A 20,040-nucleotide genomic window follows, 5' to 3' on the forward strand; every position below is an offset into this window, starting at 1 on the left:
GCGCGGATATGCTGTCCGAATGCGTCTGGATGTGCTCCCCTAGCCTACCTCGAAATGCGCCTGCCAGGTACCACCACCTTCGGCCGCTGCCGACAGGCGGGAAGCCGACACAGTGCGGCGCCGGGGCGCTCGCTTGTGCGGTGGTGGTGTAATGGTCAGCATAGTTGCCTTCCAAGCAGTTGATCCGGGTTCGATTCCCGGCCACCGCAGCAGGCTTTTAATTTCGCGTTTGAGTACTTTTGCCACGCGCCTTGAAATTAATGTTTTTTTCCCCTCCCTGTTACTCGCTGCAGACCAGCCTGTAGTGTGTCTCGACTTGTCTCGACTTTGCTCGGCTGACGCGAGAGCTGACGCTCTCAAATCGGCCTATATCAAAACAACAAGCACGAGAAACGACTGAGAGAGGTAAGGAGAGGCGAGGCGAGGCGATGGACACACGGCACGCCCCTTCATTTCACGGTGGCGTCTCCATGACCGAATCGGGCTGTGGCTCCGAAAATAAAGGAGAAAGAAAAATACGAAGTAAAACTGCCAACAGTACCCTGTGTTCCGATGCACTCACCCGCCCAAGTACTGACAAGGGCCAAAGTTGTTACGCATCGGCAATCGGACATTTCCTTTCATTTTCTCTTTATCGGTTGAGAACCAGTGTATTGAGCACACTATGGCCATTGGCGAGTGAATGCTGTAGCGCTTCCCGACAGGTCGGGTTCGGAACCTCTGTCAACTTCCACGCAGGGTGATGATCTTTTGGTCATCACACTCGCCAGCTGAAATCGGCGCTGCCTTTTCGTAGTAGTAAAAGCGTAGTGGCCCGTGGGGGGATCGAACCCACGACCTTCGCGTTATTAGCACGACGCTCTAACCAACTGAGCTAACGGGCCTCGACAGATGCAGTTGCTCAGCCCTACGCTGGAACCGTGTGGCATGAAGCCATACACCATTTCTATGGCAGTCGTGTGTCTGCTTCCCTCGTCTATATCCTGCTGACTGTCACGAAGCAGTAGCTATATTGCTCGCAGGACGGGAAACGGCAGCTCTGACAGCTCAAACTCGTCACGATTAGTGTGGAAAAAATTCCGTTCCGGTACCGGGAATCGAACCCGGGCCTCCTGGGTGAAAGCCAGGTATCCTAGCCACTAGACCACACCGGATGTGTGCATTTCTTCGACGGTTCGGACGGCCCCTTGGCCCATTTCGTGCCGATTCCCGCGTCGGCGCCCATCTCTCTTTGCGAGCATCTTTGCGCATGCTGACTGGCAAGGCGCGCACCTCAAACGTCTCAGAGCAATGCTTTTGGCTTCATGCTCTGCTGGGAGAAGAGGAAAAGGGAAGCTGTAAGTAGCAATAACAGGAAGTAAACATTTTCCCGCTGAAGCGTTGTGGATAACAAACAAGAAATAAATTGGGGTCCTAGCAACAGCACCACCATCGGTCACAGAAAATTAAATGCCCCGGGTGAGGATCGAACTCACGACCTTAAGATTATGAGACTTACGCGCTACCTACTGCGCTACCGAGGCACCGGTGAAGCGTTTGTCCTGGAAGCTGGGTAAGTACCACACCCAATGTTAGACGTGAAGACACTGTACTTCCTGGATAACGTGTTCTGTTTGCTACACGTGCATTGCCGGCCCAGTTGATTGCGGTGTTGCTGCAGCTTTTGCAACGATAGGCAGCACTCCTTGTCGTTAAAGTTCAGTGCCTCGGAGGCACCTGGACACAGCAACTTGTGAGGCCAGGCCGACGCTAGTCTGTAGAACATGATGCGAGCGTCCCAGTGGGGACCCGCTAGTGCTGCGTTCTCGGTTCTTCTCAAAGGAATCCAGCTATACATTCTTGTGGATCGTGCATGTAAAGCGCGCAAGCCACACGGCAGCATTACCGCGGGAAAAGCAAAATGATGCATCGGCCGGGAATCGAACCCGGGCCGCCCGCGTGGCAGGCGAGCATTCTACCACTGAACCACCGATGCTCCGGGCGGTAGCAACTTCGCGCTGCTTCCCGAGCAGTTGTCTTGAGGGAAAGTGGGACTGTCGTCAAGCGCCATAGCATTCTGTCGAGAAGATGCTGCAGACGCTGAACCCTGCACTGTACTGCTTAAAATCGCCGCCAGAACGCGATCCTCTGGGTACTCTTGCGTCGCCGGAGCCGACTCTTGCCAAAGGATGCGAAATGTGCGCGGATATGCTGTCCGAATGCGTCTGGATGTGCTCCCCTAGCCTACCTCGAAATGCGCCTGCCAGGTACCACCACCTTCGGCCGCTGCCGACAGGCGGGAAGCCGACACAGTGCGGCGCCGGGGCGCTCGCTTGTGCGGTGGTGGTGTAATGGTCAGCATAGTTGCCTTCCAAGCAGTTGATCCGGGTTCGATTCCCGGCCACCGCAGCAGGCTTTTAATTTCGCGTTTGAGTACTTTTGCCACGCGCCTTGAAATTAATGTTTTTTTCCCCTCCCTGTTACTCGCTGCAGACCAGCCTGTAGTGTGTCTCGACTTGTCTCGACTTTGCTCGGCTGACGCGAGAGCTGACGCTCTCAAATCGGCCTATATCAAAACAACAAGCACGAGAAACGACTGAGAGAGGTAAGGAGAGGCGAGGCGAGGCGATGGACACACGGCACGCCCCTTCATTTCACGGTGGCGTCTCCATGACCGAATCGGGCTGTGGCTCCGAAAATAAAGGAGAAAGAAAAATACGAAGTAAAACTGCCAACAGTACCCTGTGTTCCGATGCACTCACCCGCCCAAGTACTGACAAGGGCCAAAGTTGTTACGCATCGGCAATCGGACATTTCCTTTCATTTTCTCTTTATCGGTTGAGAACCAGTGTATTGAGCACACTATGGCCATTGGCGAGTGAATGCTGTAGCGCTTCCCGACAGGTCGGGTTCGGAACCTCTGTCAACTTCCACGCAGGGTGATGATCTTTTGGTCATCACACTCGCCAGCTGAAATCGGCGCTGCCTTTTCGTAGTAGTAAAAGCGTAGTGGCCCGTGGGGGGATCGAACCCACGACCTTCGCGTTATTAGCACGACGCTCTAACCAACTGAGCTAACGGGCCTCGACAGATGCAGTTGCTCAGCCCTACGCTGGAACCGTGTGGCATGAAGCCATACACCATTTCTATGGCAGTCGTGTGTCTGCTTCCCTCGTCTATATCCTGCTGACTGTCACGAAGCAGTAGCTATATTGCTCGCAGGACGGGAAACGGCAGCTCTGACAGCTCAAACTCGTCACGATTAGTGTGGAAAAAATTCCGTTCCGGTACCGGGAATCGAACCCGGGCCTCCTGGGTGAAAGCCAGGTATCCTAGCCACTAGACCACACCGGATGTGTGCATTTCTTCGACGGTTCGGACGGCCCCTTGGCCCATTTCGTGCCGATTCCCGCGTCGGCGCCCATCTCTCTTTGCGAGCATCTTTGCGCATGCTGACTGGCAAGGCGCGCACCTCAAACGTCTCAGAGCAATGCTTTTGGCTTCATGCTCTGCTGGGAGAAGAGGAAAAGGGAAGCTGTAAGTAGCAATAACAGGAAGTAAACATTTTCCCGCTGAAGCGTTGTGGATAACAAACAAGAAATAAATTGGGGTCCTAGCAACAGCACCACCATCGGTCACAGAAAATTAAATGCCCCGGGTGAGGATCGAACTCACGACCTTAAGATTATGAGACTTACGCGCTGCCTACTGCGCTACCGAGGCACCGGTGAAGCGTTTGTCCTGGAAGCTGGGTAAGTACCACACCCAATGTTAGACGTGAAGACACTGTACTTCCTGGATAACGTGTTCTGTTTGCTACACGTGCATTGCCGGCCCAGTTGATTGCGGTGTTGCTGCAGCTTTTGCAACGATAGGCAGCACTCCTTGTCGTTAAAGTTCAGTGCCTCGGAGGCACCTGGACACAGCAACTTGTGAGGCCAGGCCGACGCTAGTCTGTAGAACATGATGCGAGCGTCCCAGTGGGGACCCGCTAGTGCTGCGTTCTCGGTTCTTCTCAAAGGAATCCAGCTATACATTCTTGTGGATCGTGCATGTAAAGCGCGCAAGCCACACGGCAGCATTACCGCGGGAAAAGCAAAATGATGCATCGGCCGGGAATCGAACCCGGGCCGCCCGCGTGGCAGGCGAGCATTCTACCACTGAACCACCGATGCTCCGGGCGGTAGCAACTTCGCGCTGCTTCCCGAGCAGTTGTCTTGAGGGAAAGTGGGACTGTCGTCAAGCGCCATAGCATTCTGTCGAGAAGATGCTGCAGACGCTGAACCCTGCACTGTACTGCTTAAAATCGCCGCCAGAACGCGATCCTCTGGGTACTCTTGCGTCGCCGGAGCCGACTCTTGCCAAAGGATGCGAAATGTGCGCGGATATGCTGTCCGAATGCGTCTGGATGTGCTCCCCTAGCCTACCTCGAAATGCGCCTGCCAGGTACCACCACCTTCGGCCGCTGCCGACAGGCGGGAAGCCGACACAGTGCGGCGCCGGGGCGCTCGCTTGTGCGGTGGTGGTGTAATGGTCAGCATAGTTGCCTTCCAAGCAGTTGATCCGGGTTCGATTCCCGGCCACCGCAGCAGGCTTTTAATTTCGCGTTTGAGTACTTTTGCCACGCGCCTTGAAATTAATGTTTTTTTCCCCTCCCTGTTACTCGCTGCAGACCAGCCTGTAGTGTGTCTCGACTTGTCTCGACTTTGCTCGGCTGACGCGAGAGCTGACGCTCTCAAATCGGCCTATATCAAAACAACAAGCACGAGAAACGACTGAGAGAGGTAAGGAGAGGCGAGGCGAGGCGATGGACACACGGCACGCCCCTTCATTTCACGGTGGCGTCTCCATGACCGAATCGGGCTGTGGCTCCGAAAATAAAGGAGAAAGAAAAATACGAAGTAAAACTGCCAACAGTACCCTGTGTTCCGATGCACTCACCCGCCCAAGTACTGACAAGGGCCAAAGTTGTTACGCATCGGCAATCGGACATTTCCTTTCATTTTCTCTTTATCGGTTGAGAACCAGTGTATTGAGCACACTATGGCCATTGGCGAGTGAATGCTGTAGCGCTTCCCGACAGGTCGGGTTCGGAACCTCTGTCAACTTCCACGCAGGGTGATGATCTTTTGGTCATCACACTCGCCAGCTGAAATCGGCGCTGCCTTTTCGTAGTAGTAAAAGCGTAGTGGCCCGTGGGGGGATCGAACCCACGACCTTCGCGTTATTAGCACGACGCTCTAACCAACTGAGCTAACGGGCCTCGACAGATGCAGTTGCTCAGCCCTACGCTGGAACCGTGTGGCATGAAGCCATACACCATTTCTATGGCAGTCGTGTGTCTGCTTCCCTCGTCTATATCCTGCTGACTGTCACGAAGCAGTAGCTATATTGCTCGCAGGACGGGAAACGGCAGCTCTGACAGCTCAAACTCGTCACGATTAGTGTGGAAAAAATTCCGTTCCGGTACCGGGAATCGAACCCGGGCCTCCTGGGTGAAAGCCAGGTATCCTAGCCACTAGACCACACCGGATGTGTGCATTTCTTCGACGGTTCGGACGGCCCCTTGGCCCATTTCGTGCCGATTCCCGCGTCGGCGCCCATCTCTCTTTGCGAGCATCTTTGCGCATGCTGACTGGCAAGGCGCGCACCTCAAACGTCTCAGAGCAATGCTTTTGGCTTCATGCTCTGCTGGGAGAAGAGGAAAAGGGAAGCTGTAAGTAGCAATAACAGGAAGTAAACATTTTCCCGCTGAAGCGTTGTGGATAACAAACAAGAAATAAATTGGGGTCCTAGCAACAGCACCACCATCGGTCACAGAAAATTAAATGCCCCGGGTGAGGATCGAACTCACGACCTTAAGATTATGAGACTTACGCGCTGCCTACTGCGCTACCGAGGCACCGGTGAAGCGTTTGTCCTGGAAGCTGGGTAAGTACCACACCCAATGTTAGACGTGAAGACACTGTACTTCCTGGATAACGTGTTCTGTTTGCTACACGTGCATTGCCGGCCCAGTTGATTGCGGTGTTGCTGCAGCTTTTGCAACGATAGGCAGCACTCCTTGTCGTTAAAGTTCAGTGCCTCGGAGGCACCTGGACACAGCAACTTGTGAGGCCAGGCCGACGCTAGTCTGTAGAACATGATGCGAGCGTCCCAGTGGGGACCCGCTAGTGCTGCGTTCTCGGTTCTTCTCAAAGGAATCCAGCTATACATTCTTGTGGATCGTGCATGTAAAGCGCGCAAGCCACACGGCAGCATTACCGCGGGAAAAGCAAAATGATGCATCGGCCGGGAATCGAACCCGGGCCGCCCGCGTGGCAGGCGAGCATTCTACCACTGAACCACCGATGCTCCGGGCGGTAGCAACTTCGCGCTGCTTCCCGAGCAGTTGTCTTGAGGGAAAGTGGGACTGTCGTCAAGCGCCATAGCATTCTGTCGAGAAGATGCTGCAGACGCTGAACCCTGCACTGTACTGCTTAAAATCGCCGCCAGAACGCGATCCTCTGGGTACTCTTGCGTCGCCGGAGCCGACTCTTGCCAAAGGATGCGAAATGTGCGCGGATATGCTGTCCGAATGCGTCTGGATGTGCTCCCCTAGCCTACCTCGAAATGCGCCTGCCAGGTACCACCACCTTCGGCCGCTGCCGACAGGCGGGAAGCCGACACAGTGCGGCGCCGGGGCGCTCGCTTGTGCGGTGGTGGTGTAATGGTCAGCATAGTTGCCTTCCAAGCAGTTGATCCGGGTTCGATTCCCGGCCACCGCAGCAGGCTTTTAATTTCGCGTTTGAGTACTTTTGCCACGCGCCTTGAAATTAATGTTTTTTTCCCCTCCCTGTTACTCGCTGCAGACCAGCCTGTAGTGTGTCTCGACTTGTCTCGACTTTGCTCGGCTGACGCGAGAGCTGACGCTCTCAAATCGGCCTATATCAAAACAACAAGCACGAGAAACGACTGAGAGAGGTAAGGAGAGGCGAGGCGAGGCGATGGACACACGGCACGCCCCTTCATTTCACGGTGGCGTCTCCATGACCGAATCGGGCTGTGGCTCCGAAAATAAAGGAGAAAGAAAAATACGAAGTAAAACTGCCAACAGTACCCTGTGTTCCGATGCACTCACCCGCCCAAGTACTGACAAGGGCCAAAGTTGTTACGCATCGGCAATCGGACATTTCCTTTCATTTTCTCTTTATCGGTTGAGAACCAGTGTATTGAGCACACTATGGCCATTGGCGAGTGAATGCTGTAGCGCTTCCCGACAGGTCGGGTTCGGAACCTCTGTCAACTTCCACGCAGGGTGATGATCTTTTGGTCATCACACTCGCCAGCTGAAATCGGCGCTGCCTTTTCGTAGTAGTAAAAGCGTAGTGGCCCGTGGGGGGATCGAACCCACGACCTTCGCGTTATTAGCACGACGCTCTAACCAACTGAGCTAACGGGCCTCGACAGATGCAGTTGCTCAGCCCTACGCTGGAACCGTGTGGCATGAAGCCATACACCATTTCTATGGCAGTCGTGTGTCTGCTTCCCTCGTCTATATCCTGCTGACTGTCACGAAGCAGTAGCTATATTGCTCGCAGGACGGGAAACGGCAGCTCTGACAGCTCAAACTCGTCACGATTAGTGTGGAAAAAATTCCGTTCCGGTACCGGGAATCGAACCCGGGCCTCCTGGGTGAAAGCCAGGTATCCTAGCCACTAGACCACACCGGATGTGTGCATTTCTTCGACGGTTCGGACGGCCCCTTGGCCCATTTCGTGCCGATTCCCGCGTCGGCGCCCATCTCTCTTTGCGAGCATCTTTGCGCATGCTGACTGGCAAGGCGCGCACCTCAAACGTCTCAGAGCAATGCTTTTGGCTTCATGCTCTGCTGGGAGAAGAGGAAAAGGGAAGCTGTAAGTAGCAATAACAGGAAGTAAACATTTTCCCGCTGAAGCGTTGTGGATAACAAACAAGAAATAAATTGGGGTCCTAGCAACAGCACCACCATCGGTCACAGAAAATTAAATGCCCCGGGTGAGGATCGAACTCACGACCTTAAGATTATGAGACTTACGCGCTGCCTACTGCGCTACCGAGGCACCGGTGAAGCGTTTGTCCTGGAAGCTGGGTAAGTACCACACCCAATGTTAGACGTGAAGACACTGTACTTCCTGGATAACGTGTTCTGTTTGCTACACGTGCATTGCCGGCCCAGTTGATTGCGGTGTTGCTGCAGCTTTTGCAACGATAGGCAGCACTCCTTGTCGTTAAAGTTCAGTGCCTCGGAGGCACCTGGACACAGCAACTTGTGAGGCCAGGCCGACGCTAGTCTGTAGAACATGATGCGAGCGTCCCAGTGGGGACCCGCTAGTGCTGCGTTCTCGGTTCTTCTCAAAGGAATCCAGCTATACATTCTTGTGGATCGTGCATGTAAAGCGCGCAAGCCACACGGCAGCATTACCGCGGGAAAAGCAAAATGATGCATCGGCCGGGAATCGAACCCGGGCCGCCCGCGTGGCAGGCGAGCATTCTACCACTGAACCACCGATGCTCCGGGCGGTAGCAACTTCGCGCTGCTTCCCGAGCAGTTGTCTTGAGGGAAAGTGGGACTGTCGTCAAGCGCCATAGCATTCTGTCGAGAAGATGCTGCAGACGCTGAACCCTGCACTGTACTGCTTAAAATCGCCGCCAGAACGCGATCCTCTGGGTACTCTTGCGTCGCCGGAGCCGACTCTTGCCAAAGGATGCGAAATGTGCGCGGATATGCTGTCCGAATGCGTCTGGATGTGCTCCCCTAGCCTACCTCGAAATGCGCCTGCCAGGTACCACCACCTTCGGCCGCTGCCGACAGGCGGGAAGCCGACACAGTGCGGCGCCGGGGCGCTCGCTTGTGCGGTGGTGGTGTAATGGTCAGCATAGTTGCCTTCCAAGCAGTTGATCCGGGTTCGATTCCCGGCCACCGCAGCAGGCTTTTAATTTCGCGTTTGAGTACTTTTGCCACGCGCCTTGAAATTAATGTTTTTTTCCCCTCCCTGTTACTCGCTGCAGACCAGCCTGTAGTGTGTCTCGACTTGTCTCGACTTTGCTCGGCTGACGCGAGAGCTGACGCTCTCAAATCGGCCTATATCAAAACAACAAGCACGAGAAACGACTGAGAGAGGTAAGGAGAGGCGAGGCGAGGCGATGGACACACGGCACGCCCCTTCATTTCACGGTGGCGTCTCCATGACCGAATCGGGCTGTGGCTCCGAAAATAAAGGAGAAAGAAAAATACGAAGTAAAACTGCCAACAGTACCCTGTGTTCCGATGCACTCACCCGCCCAAGTACTGACAAGGGCCAAAGTTGTTACGCATCGGCAATCGGACATTTCCTTTCATTTTCTCTTTATCGGTTGAGAACCAGTGTATTGAGCACACTATGGCCATTGGCGAGTGAATGCTGTAGCGCTTCCCGACAGGTCGGGTTCGGAACCTCTGTCAACTTCCACGCAGGGTGATGATCTTTTGGTCATCACACTCGCCAGCTGAAATCGGCGCTGCCTTTTCGTAGTAGTAAAAGCGTAGTGGCCCGTGGGGGGATCGAACCCACGACCTTCGCGTTATTAGCACGACGCTCTAACCAACTGAGCTAACGGGCCTCGACAGATGCAGTTGCTCAGCCCTACGCTGGAACCGTGTGGCATGAAGCCATACACCATTTCTATGGCAGTCGTGTGTCTGCTTCCCTCGTCTATATCCTGCTGACTGTCACGAAGCAGTAGCTATATTGCTCGCAGGACGGGAAACGGCAGCTCTGACAGCTCAAACTCGTCACGATTAGTGTGGAAAAAATTCCGTTCCGGTACCGGGAATCGAACCCGGGCCTCCTGGGTGAAAGCCAGGTATCCTAGCCACTAGACCACACCGGATGTGTGCATTTCTTCGACGGTTCGGACGGCCCCTTGGCCCATTTCGTGCCGATTCCCGCGTCGGCGCCCATCTCTCTTTGCGAGCATCTTTGCGCATGCTGACTGGCAAGGCGCGCACCTCAAACGTCTCAGAGCAATGCTTTTGGCTTCATGCTCTGCTGGGAGAAGAGGAAAAGGGAAGCTGTAAGTAGCAATAACAGGAAGTAAACATTTTCCCGCTGAAGCGTTGTGGATAACAAACAAGAAATAAATTGGGGTCCTAGCAACAGCACCACCATCGGTCACAGAAAATTAAATGCCCCGGGTGAGGATCGAACTCACGACCTTAAGATTATGAGACTTACGCGCTGCCTACTGCGCTACCGAGGCACCGGTGAAGCGTTTGTCCTGGAAGCTGGGTAAGTAGCACACCCAATGTTAGACGTGAAGACACTGTACTTCCTGGATAACGTGTTCTGTTTGCTACACGTGCATTGCCGGCCCAGTTGATTGCGGTGTTGCTGCAGCTTTTGCAACGATAGGCAGCACTCCTTGTCGTTAAAGTTCAGTGCCTCGGAGGCACCTGGACACAGCAACTTGTGAGGCCAGGCCGACGCTAGTCTGTAGAACATGATGCGAGCGTCCCAGTGGGGACCCGCTAGTGCTGCGTTCTCGGTTCTTCTCAAAGGAATCCAGCTATACATTCTTGTGGATCGTGCATGTAAAGCGCGCAAGCCACACGGCAGCATTACCGCGGGAAAAGCAAAATGATGCATCGGCCGGGAATCGAACCCGGGCCGCCCGCGTGGCAGGCGAGCATTCTACCACTGAACCACCGATGCTCCGGGCGGTAGCAACTTCGCGCTGCTTCCCGAGCAGTTGTCTTGAGGGAAAGTGGGACTGTCGTCAAGCGCCATAGCATTCTGTCGAGAAGATGCTGCAGACGCTGAACCCTGCACTGTACTGCTTAAAATCGCCGCCAGAACGCGATCCTCTGGGTACTCTTGCGTCGCCGGAGCCGACTCTTGCCAAAGGATGCGAAATGTGCGCGGATATGCTGTCCGAATGCGTCTGGATGTGCTCCCCTAGCCTACCTCGAAATGCGCCTGCCAGGTACCACCACCTTCGGCCGCTGCCGACAGGCGGGAAGCCGACACAGTGCGGCGCCGGGGCGCTCGCTTGTGCGGTGGTGGTGTAATGGTCAGCATAGTTGCCTTCCAAGCAGTTGATCCGGGTTCGATTCCCGGCCACCGCAGCAGGCTTTTAATTTCGCGTTTGAGTACTTTTGCCACGCGCCTTGAAATTAATGTTTTTTTCCCCTCCCTGTTACTCGCTGCAGACCAGCCTGTAGTGTGTCTCGACTTGTCTCGACTTTGCTCGGCTGACGCGAGAGCTGACGCTCTCAAATCGGCCTATATCAAAACAACAAGCACGAGAAACGACTGAGAGAGGTAAGGAGAGGCGAGGCGAGGCGATGGACACACGGCACGCCCCTTCATTTCACGGTGGCGTCTCCATGACCGAATCGGGCTGTGGCTCCGAAAATAAAGGAGAAAGAAAAATACGAAGTAAAACTGCCAACAGTACCCTGTGTTCCGATGCACTCACCCGCCCAAGTACTGACAAGGGCCAAAGTTGTTACGCATCGGCAATCGGACATTTCCTTTCATTTTCTCTTTATCGGTTGAGAACCAGTGTATTGAGCACACTATGGCCATTGGCGAGTGAATGCTGTAGCGCTTCCCGACAGGTCGGGTTCGGAACCTCTGTCAACTTCCACGCAGGGTGATGATCTTTTGGTCATCACACTCGCCAGCTGAAATCGGCGCTGCCTTTTCGTAGTAGTAAAAGCGTAGTGGCCCGTGGGGGGATCGAACCCACGACCTTCGCGTTATTAGCACGACGCTCTAACCAACTGAGCTAACGGGCCTCGACAGATGCAGTTGCTCAGCCCTACGCTGGAACCGTGTGGCATGAAGCCATACACCATTTCTATGGCAGTCGTGTGTCTGCTTCCCTCGTCTATATCCTGCTGACTGTCACGAAGCAGTAGCTATATTGCTCGCAGGACGGGAAACGGCAGCTCTGACAGCTCAAACTCGTCACGATTAGTGTGGAAAAAATTCCGTTCCGGTACCGGGAATCGAACCCGGGCCTCCTGGGTGAAAGCCAGGTATCCTAGCCACTAGACCACACCGGATGTGTGCATTTCTTCGACGGTTCGGACGGCCCCTTGGCCCATTTCGTGCCGATTCCCGCGTCGGCGCCCATCTCTCTTTGCGAGCATCTTTGCGCATGCTGACTGGCAAGGCGCGCACCTCAAACGTCTCAGAGCAATGCTTTTGGCTTCATGCTCTGCTGGGAGAAGAGGAAAAGGGAAGCTGTAAGTAGCAATAACAGGAAGTAAACATTTTCCCGCTGAAGCGTTGTGGATAACAAACAAGAAATAAATTGGGGTCCTAGCAACAGCACCACCATCGGTCACAGAAAATTAAATGCCCCGGGTGAGGATCGAACTCACGACCTTAAGATTATGAGACTTACGCGCTGCCTACTGCGCTACCGAGGCACCGGTGAAGCGTTTGTCCTGGAAGCTGGGTAAGTACCACACCCAATGTTAGACGTGAAGACACTGTACTTCCTGGATAACGTGTTCTGTTTGCTACACGTGCATTGCCGGCCCAGTTGATTGCGGTGTTGCTGCAGCTTTTGCAACGATAGGCAGCACTCCTTGTCGTTAAAGTTCAGTGCCTCGGAGGCACCTGGACACAGCAACTTGTGAGGCCAGGCCGACGCTAGTCTGTAGAACATGATGCGAGCGTCCCAGTGGGGACCCGCTAGTGCTGCGTTCTCGGTTCTTCTCAAAGGAATCCAGCTATACATTCTTGTGGATCGTGCATGTAAAGCGCGCAAGCCACACGGCAGCATTACCGCGGGAAAAGCAAAATGATGCATCGGCCGGGAATCGAACCCGGGCCGCCCGCGTGGCAGGCGAGCATTCTACCACTGAACCACCGATGCTCCGGGCGGTAGCAACTTCGCGCTGCTTCCCGAGCAGTTGTCTTGAGGGAAAGTGGGACTGTCGTCAAGCGCCATAGCATTCTGTCGAGAAGATGCTGCAGACGCTGAACCCTGCACTGTACTGCTTAAAATCGCCGCCAGAACGCGATCCTCTGGGTACTCTTGCGTCGCCGGAGCCGACTCTTGCCAAAGGATGCGAAATGTGCGCGGATATGCTGTCCGAATGCGTCTGGATGTGCTCCCCTAGCCTACCTCGAAATGCGCCTGCCAGGTACCACCACCTTCGGCCGCTGCCGACAGGCGGGAAGCCGACACAGTGCGGCGCCGGGGCGCTCGCTTGTGCGGTGGTGGTGTAATGGTCAGCATAGTTGCCTTCCAAGCAGTTGATCCGGGTTCGATTCCCGGCCACCGCAGCAGGCTTTTAATTTCGCGTTTGAGTACTTTTGCCACGCGCCTTGAAATTAATGTTTTTTTCCCCTCCCTGTTACTCGCTGCAGACCAGCCTGTAGTGTGTCTCGACTTGTCTCGACTTTGCTCGGCTGACGCGAGAGCTGACGCTCTCAAATCGGCCTATATCAAAACAACAAGCACGAGAAACGACTGAGAGAGGTAAGGAGAGGCGAGGCGAGGCGATGGACACACGGCACGCCCCTTCATTTCACGGTGGCGTCTCCATGACCGAATCGGGCTGTGGCTCCGAAAATAAAGGAGAAAGAAAAATACGAAGTAAAACTGCCAACAGTACCCTGTGTTCCGATGCACTCACCCGCCCAAGTACTGACAAGGGCCAAAGTTGTTACGCATCGGCAATCGGACATTTCCTTTCATTTTCTCTTTATCGGTTGAGAACCAGTGTATTGAGCACACTATGGCCATTGGCGAGTGAATGCTGTAGCGCTTCCCGACAGGTCGGGTTCGGAACCTCTGTCAACTTCCACGCAGGGTGATGATCTTTTGGTCATCACACTCGCCAGCTGAAATCGGCGCTGCCTTTTCGTAGTAGTAAAAGCGTAGTGGCCCGTGGGGGGATCGAACCCACGACCTTCGCGTTATTAGCACGACGCTCTAACCAACTGAGCTAACGGGCCTCGACAGATGCAGTTGCTCAGCCCTACGCTGGAACCGTGTGGCATGAAGCCATACACCATTTCTATGGCAGTCGTGTGTCTGCTTCCCTCGTCTATATCCTGCTGACTGTCACGAAGCAGTAGCTATATTGCTCGCAGGACGGGAAACGGCAGCTCTGACAGCTCAAACTCGTCACGATTAGTGTGGAAAAAATTCCGTTCCGGTACCGGGAATCGAACCCGGGCCTCCTGGGTGAAAGCCAGGTATCCTAGCCACTAGACCACACCGGATGTGTGCATTTCTTCGACGGTTCGGACGGCCCCTTGGCCCATTTCGTGCCGATTCCCGCGTCGGCGCCCATCTCTCTTTGCGAGCATCTTTGCGCATGCTGACTGGCAAGGCGCGCACCTCAAACGTCTCAGAGCAATGCTTTTGGCTTCATGCTCTGCTGGGAGAAGAGGAAAAGGGAAGCTGTAAGTAGCAATAACAGGAAGTAAACATTTTCCCGCTGAAGCGTTGTGGATAACAAACAAGAAATAAATTGGGGTCCTAGCAACAGCACCACCATCGGTCACAGAAAATTAAATGCCCCGGGTGAGGATCGAACTCACGACCTTAAGATTATGAGACTTACGCGCTGCCTACTGCGCTACCGAGGCACCGGTGAAGCGTTTGTCCTGGAAGCTGGGTAAGTACCACACCCAATGTTAGACGTGAAGACACTGTACTTCCTGGATAACGTGTTCTGTTTGCTACACGTGCATTGCCGGCCCAGTTGATTGCGGTGTTGCTGCAGCTTTTGCAACGATAGGCAGCACTCCTTGTCGTTAAAGTTCAGTGCCTCGGAGGCACCTGGACACAGCAACTTGTGAGGCCAGGCCGACGCTAGTCTGTAGAACATGATGCGAGCGTCCCAGTGGGGACCCGCTAGTGCTGCGTTCTCGGTTCTTCTCAAAGGAATCCAGCTATACATTCTTGTGGATCGTGCATGTAAAGCGCGCAAGCCACACGGCAGCATTACCGCGGGAAAAGCAAAATGATGCATCGGCCGGGAATCGAACCCGGGCCGCCCGCGTGGCAGGCGAGCATTCTACCACTGAACCACCGATGCTCCGGGCGGTAGCAACTTCGCGCTGCTTCCCGAGCAGTTGTCTTGAGGGAAAGTGGGACTGTCGTCAAGCGCCATAGCATTCTGTCGAGAAGATGCTGCAGACGCTGAACCCTGCACTGTACTGCTTAAAATCGCCGCCAGAACGCGATCCTCTGGGTACTCTTGCGTCGCCGGAGCCGACTCTTGCCAAAGGATGCGAAATGTGCGCGGATATGCTGTCCGAATGCGTCTGGATGTGCTCCCCTAGCCTACCTCGAAATGCGCCTGCCAGGTACCACCACCTTCGGCCGCTGCCGACAGGCGGGAAGCCGACACAGTGCGGCGCCGGGGCGCTCGCTTGTGCGGTGGTGGTGTAATGGTCAGCATAGTTGCCTTCCAAGCAGTTGATCCGGGTTCGATTCCCGGCCACCGCAGCAGGCTTTTAATTTCGCGTTTGAGTACTTTTGCCACGCGCCTTGAAATTAATGTTTTTTTCCCCTCCCTGTTACTCGCTGCAGACCAGCCTGTAGTGTGTCTCGACTTGTCTCGACTTTGCTCGGCTGACGCGAGAGCTGACGCTCTCAAATCGGCCTATATCAAAACAACAAGCACGAGAAACGACTGAGAGAGGTAAGGAGAGGCGAGGCGAGGCGATGGACACACGGCACGCCCCTTCATTTCACGGTGGCGTCTCCATGACCGAATCGGGCTGTGGCTCCGAAAATAAAGGAGAAAGAAAAATACGAAGTAAAACTGCCAACAGTACCCTGTGTTCCGATGCACTCACCCGCCCAAGTACTGACAAGGGCCAAAGTTGTTACGCATCGGCAATCGGACATTTCCTTTCATTTTCTCTTTATCGGTTGAGAACCAGTGTATTGAGCACACTATGGCCATTGGCGAGTGAATGCTGTAGCGCTTCCCGACAGGTCGGGTTCGGAACCTCTGTCAACTTCCACGCAGGGTGATGATCTTTTGGTCATCACACTCGCCAGCTGAAATCGGCGCTGCCTTTTCGTAGTAGTAAAAGCGTAGTGGCCCGTGGGGGGATCGAACCCACGACCTTCGCGTTATTAGCACGACGCTCTAACCAACTGAGCTAACGGGCCTCGACAGATGCAGTTGCTCAGCCCTACGCTGGAACCGTGTGGCATGAAGCCATACACCATTTCTATGGCAGTCGTGTGTCTGCTTCCCTCGTCTATATCCTGCTGACTGTCACGAAGCAGTAGCTATATTGCTCGCAGGACGGGAAACGGCAGCTCTGACAGCTCAAACTCGTCACGATTAGTGTGGAAAAAATTCCGTTCCGGTACCGGGAATCGAACCCGGGCCTCCTGGGTGAAAGCCAGGTATCCTAGCCACTAGACCACACCGGATGTGTGCATTTCTTCGACGGTTCGGACGGCCCCTTGGCCCATTTCGTGCCGATTCCCGCGTCGGCGCCCATCTCTCTTTGCGAGCATCTTTGCGCATGCTGACTGGCAAGGCGCGCACCTCAAACGTCTCAGAGCAATGCTTTTGGCTTCATGCTCTGCTGGGAGAAGAGGAAAAGGGAAGCTGTAAGTAGCAATAACAGGAAGTAAACATTTTCCCGCTGAAGCGTTGTGGATAACAAACAAGAAATAAATTGGGGTCCTAGCAACAGCACCACCATCGGTCACAGAAAATTAAATGCCCCGGGTGAGGATCGAACTCACGACCTTAAGATTATGAGACTTACGCGCTGCCTACTGCGCTACCGAGGCACCGGTGAAGCGTTTGTCCTGGAAGCTGGGTAAGTAGCACACCCAATGTTAGACGTGAAGACACTGTACTTCCTGGATAACGTGTTCTGTTTGCTACACGTGCATTGCCGGCCCAGTTGATTGCGGTGTTGCTGCAGCTTTTGCAACGATAGGCAGCACTCCTTGTCGTTAAAGTTCAGTGCCTCGGAGGCACCTGGACACAGCAACTTGTGAGGCCAGGCCGACGCTAGTCTGTAGAACATGATGCGAGCGTCCCAGTGGGGACCCGCTAGTGCTGCGTTCTCGGTTCTTCTCAAAGGAATCCAGCTATACATTCTTGTGGATCGTGCATGTAAAGCGCGCAAGCCACACGGCAGCATTACCGCGGGAAAAGCAAAATGATGCATCGGCCGGGAATCGAACCCGGGCCGCCCGCGTGGCAGGCGAGCATTCTACCACTGAACCACCGATGCTCCGGGCGGTAGCAACTTCGCGCTGCTTCCCGAGCAGTTGTCTTGAGGGAAAGTGGGACTGTCGTCAAGCGCCATAGCATTCTGTCGAGAAGATGCTGCAGACGCTGAACCCTGCACTGTACTGCTTAAAATCGCCGCCAGAACGCGATCCTCTGGGTACTCTTGCGTCGCCGGAGCCGACTCTTGCCAAAGGATGCGAAATGTGCGCGGATATGCTGTCCGAATGCGTCTGGATGTGCTCCCCTAGCCTACCTCGAAATGCGCCTGCCAGGTACCACCACCTTCGGCCGCTGCCGACAGGCGGGAAGCCGACACAGTGCGGCGCCGGGGCGCTCGCTTGTGCGGTGGTGTTGTAATGGTCAGCATAGTTGCCTTCCAAGCAGTTGATCCGGGTTCGATTCCCGGCCACCGCAGCAGGCTTTTAATTTCGCGTTTGAGTACTTTTGCCACGCGCCTTGAAATTAATGTTTTTTTCCCCTCCCTGTTACTCGCTGCAGACCAGCCTGTAGTGTGTCTCGACTTGTCTCGACTTTGCTCGGCTGACGCGAGAGCTGACGCTCTCAAATCGGCCTATATCAAAACAACAAGCACGAGAAACGACTGAGAGAGGTAAGGAGAGGCGAGGCGAGGCGATGGACACACGGCACGCCCCTTCATTTCACGGTGGCGTCTCCATGACCGAATCGGGCTGTGGCTCCGAAAATAAAGGAGAAAGAAAAATACGAAGTAAAACTGCCAACAGTACCCTGTGTTCCGATGCACTCACCCGCCCAAGTACTGACAAGGGCCAAAGTTGTTACGCATCGGCAATCGGACATTTCCTTTCATTTTCTCTTTATCGGTTGAGAACCAGTGTATTGAGCACACTATGGCCATTGGCGAGTGAATGCTGTAGCGCTTCCCGACAGGTCGGGTTCGGAACCTCTGTCAACTTCCACGCAGGGTGATGATCTTTTGGTCATCACACTCGCCAGCTGAAATCGGCGCTGCCTTTTCGTAGTAGTAAAAGCGTAGTGGCCCGTGGGGGGATCGAACCCACGACCTTCGCGTTATTAGCACGACGCTCTAACCAACTGAGCTAACGGGCCTCGACAGATGCAGTTGCTCAGCCCTACGCTGGAACCGTGTGGCATGAAGCCATACACCATTTCTATGGCAGTCGTGTGTCTGCTTCCCTCGTCTATATCCTGCTGACTGTCACGAAGCAGTAGCTATATTGCTCGCAGGACGGGAAACGGCAGCTCTGACAGCTCAAACTCGTCACGATTAGTGTGGAAAAAATTCCGTTCCGGTACCGGGAATCGAACCCGGGCCTCCTGGGTGAAAGCCAGGTATCCTAGCCACTAGACCACACCGGATGTGTGCATTTCTTCGACGGTTCGGACGGCCCCTTGGCCCATTTCGTGCCGATTCCCGCGTCGGCGCCCATCTCTCTTTGCGAGCATCTTTGCGCATGCTGACTGGCAAGGCGCGCACCTCAAACGTCTCAGAGCAATGCTTTTGGCTTCATGCTCTGCTGGGAGAAGAGGAAAAGGGAAGCTGTAAGTAGCAATAACAGGAAGTAAACATTTTCCCGCTGAAGCGTTGTGGATAACAAACAAGAAATAAATTGGGGTCCTAGCAACAGCACCACCATCGGTCACAGAAAATTAAATGCCCCGGGTGAGGATCGAACTCACGACCTTAAGATTATGAGACTTACGCGCTGCCTACTGCGCTACCGAGGCACCGGTGAAGCGTTTGTCCTGGAAGCTGGGTAAGTAGCACACCCAATGTTAGACGTGAAGACACTGTACTTCCTGGATAACGTGTTCTGTTTGCTACACGTGCATTGCCGGCCCAGTTGATTGCGGTGTTGCTGCAGCTTTTGCAACGATAGGCAGCACTCCTTGTCGTTAAAGTTCAGTGCCTCGGAGGCACCTGGACACAGCAACTTGTGAGGCCAGGCCGACGCTAGTCTGTAGAACATGATGCGAGCGTCCCAGTGGGGACCCGCTAGTGCTGCGTTCTCGGTTCTTCTCAAAGGAATCCAGCTATACATTCTTGTGGATCGTGCATGTAAAGCGCGCAAGCCACACGGCAGCATTACCGCGGGAAAAGCAAAATGATGCATCGGCCGGGAATCGAACCCGGGCCGCCCGCGTGGCAGGCGAGCATTCTACCACTGAACCACCGATGCTCCGGGCGGTAGCAACTTCGCGCTGCTTCCCGAGCAGTTGTCTTGAGGGAAAGTGGGACTGTCGTCAAGCGCCATAGCATTCTGTCGAGAAGATGCTGCAGACGCTGAACCCTGCACTGTACTGCTTAAAATCGCCGCCAGAACGCGATCCTCTGGGTACTCTTGCGTCGCCGGAGCCGACTCTTGCCAAAGGATGCGAAATGTGCGCGGATATGCTGTCCGAATGCGTCTGGATGTGCTCCCCTAGCCTACCTCGAAATGCGCCTGCCAGGTACCACCACCTTCGGCCGCTGCCGACAGGCGGGAAGCCGACACAGTGCGGCGCCGGGGCGCTCGCTTGTGCGGTGGTGTTGTAATGGTCAGCATAGTTGCCTTCCAAGCAGTTGATCCGGGTTCGATTCCCGGCCACCGCAGCAGGCTTTTAATTTCGCGTTTGAGTACTTTTGCCACGCGCCTTGAAATTAATGTTTTTTTCCCCTCCCTGTTACTCGCTGCAGACCAGCCTGTAGTGTGTCTCGACTTGTCTCGACTTTGCTCGGCTGACGCGAGAGCTGACGCTCTCAAATCGGCCTATATCAAAACAACAAGCACGAGAAACGACTGAGAGAGGTAAGGAGAGGCGAGGCGAGGCGA

General features: G+C 54.6%; 46 non-coding genes across 46 annotated transcripts; 10 read left to right on the plus strand and 36 right to left on the minus strand.

The window, feature by feature from the left end:
- Positions 1 to 137: 137 nt before the first annotated feature.
- On the plus strand, positions 138 to 209 carry Trnag-ucc (transfer RNA glycine (anticodon UCC)). Its single transcript has one exon. It is a non-coding gene; the product is annotated as a tRNA-Gly (tRNA).
- Positions 210 to 810: 601 nt separating this feature from the next.
- On the minus strand, positions 811 to 884 carry Trnai-aau (transfer RNA isoleucine (anticodon AAU)). Its single transcript has one exon. It is a non-coding gene; the product is annotated as a tRNA-Ile (tRNA).
- Positions 885 to 1,082: 198 nt separating this feature from the next.
- On the minus strand, positions 1,083 to 1,154 carry Trnae-uuc (transfer RNA glutamic acid (anticodon UUC)). The gene has a single exon. It is a non-coding gene; the product is annotated as a tRNA-Glu (tRNA).
- Positions 1,155 to 1,450: 296 nt separating this feature from the next.
- Trnam-cau (transfer RNA methionine (anticodon CAU)) lies at positions 1,451 to 1,523 on the minus strand. The gene has a single exon. It is a non-coding gene; the product is annotated as a tRNA-Met (tRNA).
- Positions 1,524 to 1,904: 381 nt separating this feature from the next.
- On the minus strand, positions 1,905 to 1,975 carry Trnag-gcc (transfer RNA glycine (anticodon GCC)). Its single transcript has one exon. It is a non-coding gene; the product is annotated as a tRNA-Gly (tRNA).
- Positions 1,976 to 2,316: 341 nt separating this feature from the next.
- On the plus strand, positions 2,317 to 2,388 carry Trnag-ucc (transfer RNA glycine (anticodon UCC)). The gene has a single exon. It is a non-coding gene; the product is annotated as a tRNA-Gly (tRNA).
- Positions 2,389 to 2,989: 601 nt separating this feature from the next.
- Positions 2,990 to 3,063, minus strand: Trnai-aau (transfer RNA isoleucine (anticodon AAU)). Its single transcript has one exon. It is a non-coding gene; the product is annotated as a tRNA-Ile (tRNA).
- Positions 3,064 to 3,261: 198 nt separating this feature from the next.
- Trnae-uuc (transfer RNA glutamic acid (anticodon UUC)) lies at positions 3,262 to 3,333 on the minus strand. Its single transcript has one exon. It is a non-coding gene; the product is annotated as a tRNA-Glu (tRNA).
- Positions 3,334 to 3,629: 296 nt separating this feature from the next.
- On the minus strand, positions 3,630 to 3,702 carry Trnam-cau (transfer RNA methionine (anticodon CAU)). The gene has a single exon. It is a non-coding gene; the product is annotated as a tRNA-Met (tRNA).
- Positions 3,703 to 4,083: 381 nt separating this feature from the next.
- Positions 4,084 to 4,154, minus strand: Trnag-gcc (transfer RNA glycine (anticodon GCC)). The gene has a single exon. It is a non-coding gene; the product is annotated as a tRNA-Gly (tRNA).
- A 341-nt stretch (positions 4,155 to 4,495) lies between these two features.
- Positions 4,496 to 4,567, plus strand: Trnag-ucc (transfer RNA glycine (anticodon UCC)). The gene has a single exon. It is a non-coding gene; the product is annotated as a tRNA-Gly (tRNA).
- Positions 4,568 to 5,168: 601 nt separating this feature from the next.
- On the minus strand, positions 5,169 to 5,242 carry Trnai-aau (transfer RNA isoleucine (anticodon AAU)). The gene has a single exon. It is a non-coding gene; the product is annotated as a tRNA-Ile (tRNA).
- Positions 5,243 to 5,440: 198 nt separating this feature from the next.
- Positions 5,441 to 5,512, minus strand: Trnae-uuc (transfer RNA glutamic acid (anticodon UUC)). The gene has a single exon. It is a non-coding gene; the product is annotated as a tRNA-Glu (tRNA).
- Positions 5,513 to 5,808: 296 nt separating this feature from the next.
- Trnam-cau (transfer RNA methionine (anticodon CAU)) lies at positions 5,809 to 5,881 on the minus strand. Its single transcript has one exon. It is a non-coding gene; the product is annotated as a tRNA-Met (tRNA).
- A 381-nt stretch (positions 5,882 to 6,262) lies between these two features.
- On the minus strand, positions 6,263 to 6,333 carry Trnag-gcc (transfer RNA glycine (anticodon GCC)). Its single transcript has one exon. It is a non-coding gene; the product is annotated as a tRNA-Gly (tRNA).
- A 341-nt stretch (positions 6,334 to 6,674) lies between these two features.
- Positions 6,675 to 6,746, plus strand: Trnag-ucc (transfer RNA glycine (anticodon UCC)). Its single transcript has one exon. It is a non-coding gene; the product is annotated as a tRNA-Gly (tRNA).
- Positions 6,747 to 7,347: 601 nt separating this feature from the next.
- On the minus strand, positions 7,348 to 7,421 carry Trnai-aau (transfer RNA isoleucine (anticodon AAU)). Its single transcript has one exon. It is a non-coding gene; the product is annotated as a tRNA-Ile (tRNA).
- A 198-nt stretch (positions 7,422 to 7,619) lies between these two features.
- Trnae-uuc (transfer RNA glutamic acid (anticodon UUC)) lies at positions 7,620 to 7,691 on the minus strand. Its single transcript has one exon. It is a non-coding gene; the product is annotated as a tRNA-Glu (tRNA).
- Positions 7,692 to 7,987: 296 nt separating this feature from the next.
- Trnam-cau (transfer RNA methionine (anticodon CAU)) lies at positions 7,988 to 8,060 on the minus strand. The gene has a single exon. It is a non-coding gene; the product is annotated as a tRNA-Met (tRNA).
- Positions 8,061 to 8,441: 381 nt separating this feature from the next.
- Positions 8,442 to 8,512, minus strand: Trnag-gcc (transfer RNA glycine (anticodon GCC)). Its single transcript has one exon. It is a non-coding gene; the product is annotated as a tRNA-Gly (tRNA).
- A 341-nt stretch (positions 8,513 to 8,853) lies between these two features.
- On the plus strand, positions 8,854 to 8,925 carry Trnag-ucc (transfer RNA glycine (anticodon UCC)). The gene has a single exon. It is a non-coding gene; the product is annotated as a tRNA-Gly (tRNA).
- A 601-nt stretch (positions 8,926 to 9,526) lies between these two features.
- On the minus strand, positions 9,527 to 9,600 carry Trnai-aau (transfer RNA isoleucine (anticodon AAU)). Its single transcript has one exon. It is a non-coding gene; the product is annotated as a tRNA-Ile (tRNA).
- Positions 9,601 to 9,798: 198 nt separating this feature from the next.
- Positions 9,799 to 9,870, minus strand: Trnae-uuc (transfer RNA glutamic acid (anticodon UUC)). Its single transcript has one exon. It is a non-coding gene; the product is annotated as a tRNA-Glu (tRNA).
- A 296-nt stretch (positions 9,871 to 10,166) lies between these two features.
- On the minus strand, positions 10,167 to 10,239 carry Trnam-cau (transfer RNA methionine (anticodon CAU)). Its single transcript has one exon. It is a non-coding gene; the product is annotated as a tRNA-Met (tRNA).
- Positions 10,240 to 10,620: 381 nt separating this feature from the next.
- Positions 10,621 to 10,691, minus strand: Trnag-gcc (transfer RNA glycine (anticodon GCC)). Its single transcript has one exon. It is a non-coding gene; the product is annotated as a tRNA-Gly (tRNA).
- A 341-nt stretch (positions 10,692 to 11,032) lies between these two features.
- Trnag-ucc (transfer RNA glycine (anticodon UCC)) lies at positions 11,033 to 11,104 on the plus strand. Its single transcript has one exon. It is a non-coding gene; the product is annotated as a tRNA-Gly (tRNA).
- Positions 11,105 to 11,705: 601 nt separating this feature from the next.
- On the minus strand, positions 11,706 to 11,779 carry Trnai-aau (transfer RNA isoleucine (anticodon AAU)). The gene has a single exon. It is a non-coding gene; the product is annotated as a tRNA-Ile (tRNA).
- Positions 11,780 to 11,977: 198 nt separating this feature from the next.
- Trnae-uuc (transfer RNA glutamic acid (anticodon UUC)) lies at positions 11,978 to 12,049 on the minus strand. Its single transcript has one exon. It is a non-coding gene; the product is annotated as a tRNA-Glu (tRNA).
- A 296-nt stretch (positions 12,050 to 12,345) lies between these two features.
- Trnam-cau (transfer RNA methionine (anticodon CAU)) lies at positions 12,346 to 12,418 on the minus strand. The gene has a single exon. It is a non-coding gene; the product is annotated as a tRNA-Met (tRNA).
- A 381-nt stretch (positions 12,419 to 12,799) lies between these two features.
- Trnag-gcc (transfer RNA glycine (anticodon GCC)) lies at positions 12,800 to 12,870 on the minus strand. Its single transcript has one exon. It is a non-coding gene; the product is annotated as a tRNA-Gly (tRNA).
- A 341-nt stretch (positions 12,871 to 13,211) lies between these two features.
- Positions 13,212 to 13,283, plus strand: Trnag-ucc (transfer RNA glycine (anticodon UCC)). The gene has a single exon. It is a non-coding gene; the product is annotated as a tRNA-Gly (tRNA).
- Positions 13,284 to 13,884: 601 nt separating this feature from the next.
- Trnai-aau (transfer RNA isoleucine (anticodon AAU)) lies at positions 13,885 to 13,958 on the minus strand. Its single transcript has one exon. It is a non-coding gene; the product is annotated as a tRNA-Ile (tRNA).
- A 198-nt stretch (positions 13,959 to 14,156) lies between these two features.
- Positions 14,157 to 14,228, minus strand: Trnae-uuc (transfer RNA glutamic acid (anticodon UUC)). Its single transcript has one exon. It is a non-coding gene; the product is annotated as a tRNA-Glu (tRNA).
- A 296-nt stretch (positions 14,229 to 14,524) lies between these two features.
- On the minus strand, positions 14,525 to 14,597 carry Trnam-cau (transfer RNA methionine (anticodon CAU)). Its single transcript has one exon. It is a non-coding gene; the product is annotated as a tRNA-Met (tRNA).
- Positions 14,598 to 14,978: 381 nt separating this feature from the next.
- Positions 14,979 to 15,049, minus strand: Trnag-gcc (transfer RNA glycine (anticodon GCC)). The gene has a single exon. It is a non-coding gene; the product is annotated as a tRNA-Gly (tRNA).
- A 341-nt stretch (positions 15,050 to 15,390) lies between these two features.
- Trnag-ucc (transfer RNA glycine (anticodon UCC)) lies at positions 15,391 to 15,462 on the plus strand. Its single transcript has one exon. It is a non-coding gene; the product is annotated as a tRNA-Gly (tRNA).
- Positions 15,463 to 16,063: 601 nt separating this feature from the next.
- Positions 16,064 to 16,137, minus strand: Trnai-aau (transfer RNA isoleucine (anticodon AAU)). The gene has a single exon. It is a non-coding gene; the product is annotated as a tRNA-Ile (tRNA).
- Positions 16,138 to 16,335: 198 nt separating this feature from the next.
- Trnae-uuc (transfer RNA glutamic acid (anticodon UUC)) lies at positions 16,336 to 16,407 on the minus strand. Its single transcript has one exon. It is a non-coding gene; the product is annotated as a tRNA-Glu (tRNA).
- A 296-nt stretch (positions 16,408 to 16,703) lies between these two features.
- Trnam-cau (transfer RNA methionine (anticodon CAU)) lies at positions 16,704 to 16,776 on the minus strand. The gene has a single exon. It is a non-coding gene; the product is annotated as a tRNA-Met (tRNA).
- A 381-nt stretch (positions 16,777 to 17,157) lies between these two features.
- Positions 17,158 to 17,228, minus strand: Trnag-gcc (transfer RNA glycine (anticodon GCC)). Its single transcript has one exon. It is a non-coding gene; the product is annotated as a tRNA-Gly (tRNA).
- Positions 17,229 to 17,569: 341 nt separating this feature from the next.
- On the plus strand, positions 17,570 to 17,641 carry Trnag-ucc (transfer RNA glycine (anticodon UCC)). Its single transcript has one exon. It is a non-coding gene; the product is annotated as a tRNA-Gly (tRNA).
- Positions 17,642 to 18,242: 601 nt separating this feature from the next.
- Positions 18,243 to 18,316, minus strand: Trnai-aau (transfer RNA isoleucine (anticodon AAU)). Its single transcript has one exon. It is a non-coding gene; the product is annotated as a tRNA-Ile (tRNA).
- A 198-nt stretch (positions 18,317 to 18,514) lies between these two features.
- Trnae-uuc (transfer RNA glutamic acid (anticodon UUC)) lies at positions 18,515 to 18,586 on the minus strand. Its single transcript has one exon. It is a non-coding gene; the product is annotated as a tRNA-Glu (tRNA).
- A 296-nt stretch (positions 18,587 to 18,882) lies between these two features.
- Positions 18,883 to 18,955, minus strand: Trnam-cau (transfer RNA methionine (anticodon CAU)). The gene has a single exon. It is a non-coding gene; the product is annotated as a tRNA-Met (tRNA).
- Positions 18,956 to 19,336: 381 nt separating this feature from the next.
- On the minus strand, positions 19,337 to 19,407 carry Trnag-gcc (transfer RNA glycine (anticodon GCC)). The gene has a single exon. It is a non-coding gene; the product is annotated as a tRNA-Gly (tRNA).
- A 341-nt stretch (positions 19,408 to 19,748) lies between these two features.
- On the plus strand, positions 19,749 to 19,820 carry Trnag-ucc (transfer RNA glycine (anticodon UCC)). Its single transcript has one exon. It is a non-coding gene; the product is annotated as a tRNA-Gly (tRNA).
- Positions 19,821 to 20,040: the final 220 nt, after the last annotated feature.

This window comes from Schistocerca gregaria, chromosome 2 (genome assembly GCF_023897955.1).
Source record: "Schistocerca gregaria isolate iqSchGreg1 chromosome 2, iqSchGreg1.2, whole genome shotgun sequence".
In the NCBI taxonomy this organism is placed as follows: Eukaryota; Metazoa; Arthropoda; class Insecta; order Orthoptera; family Acrididae; genus Schistocerca; species Schistocerca gregaria.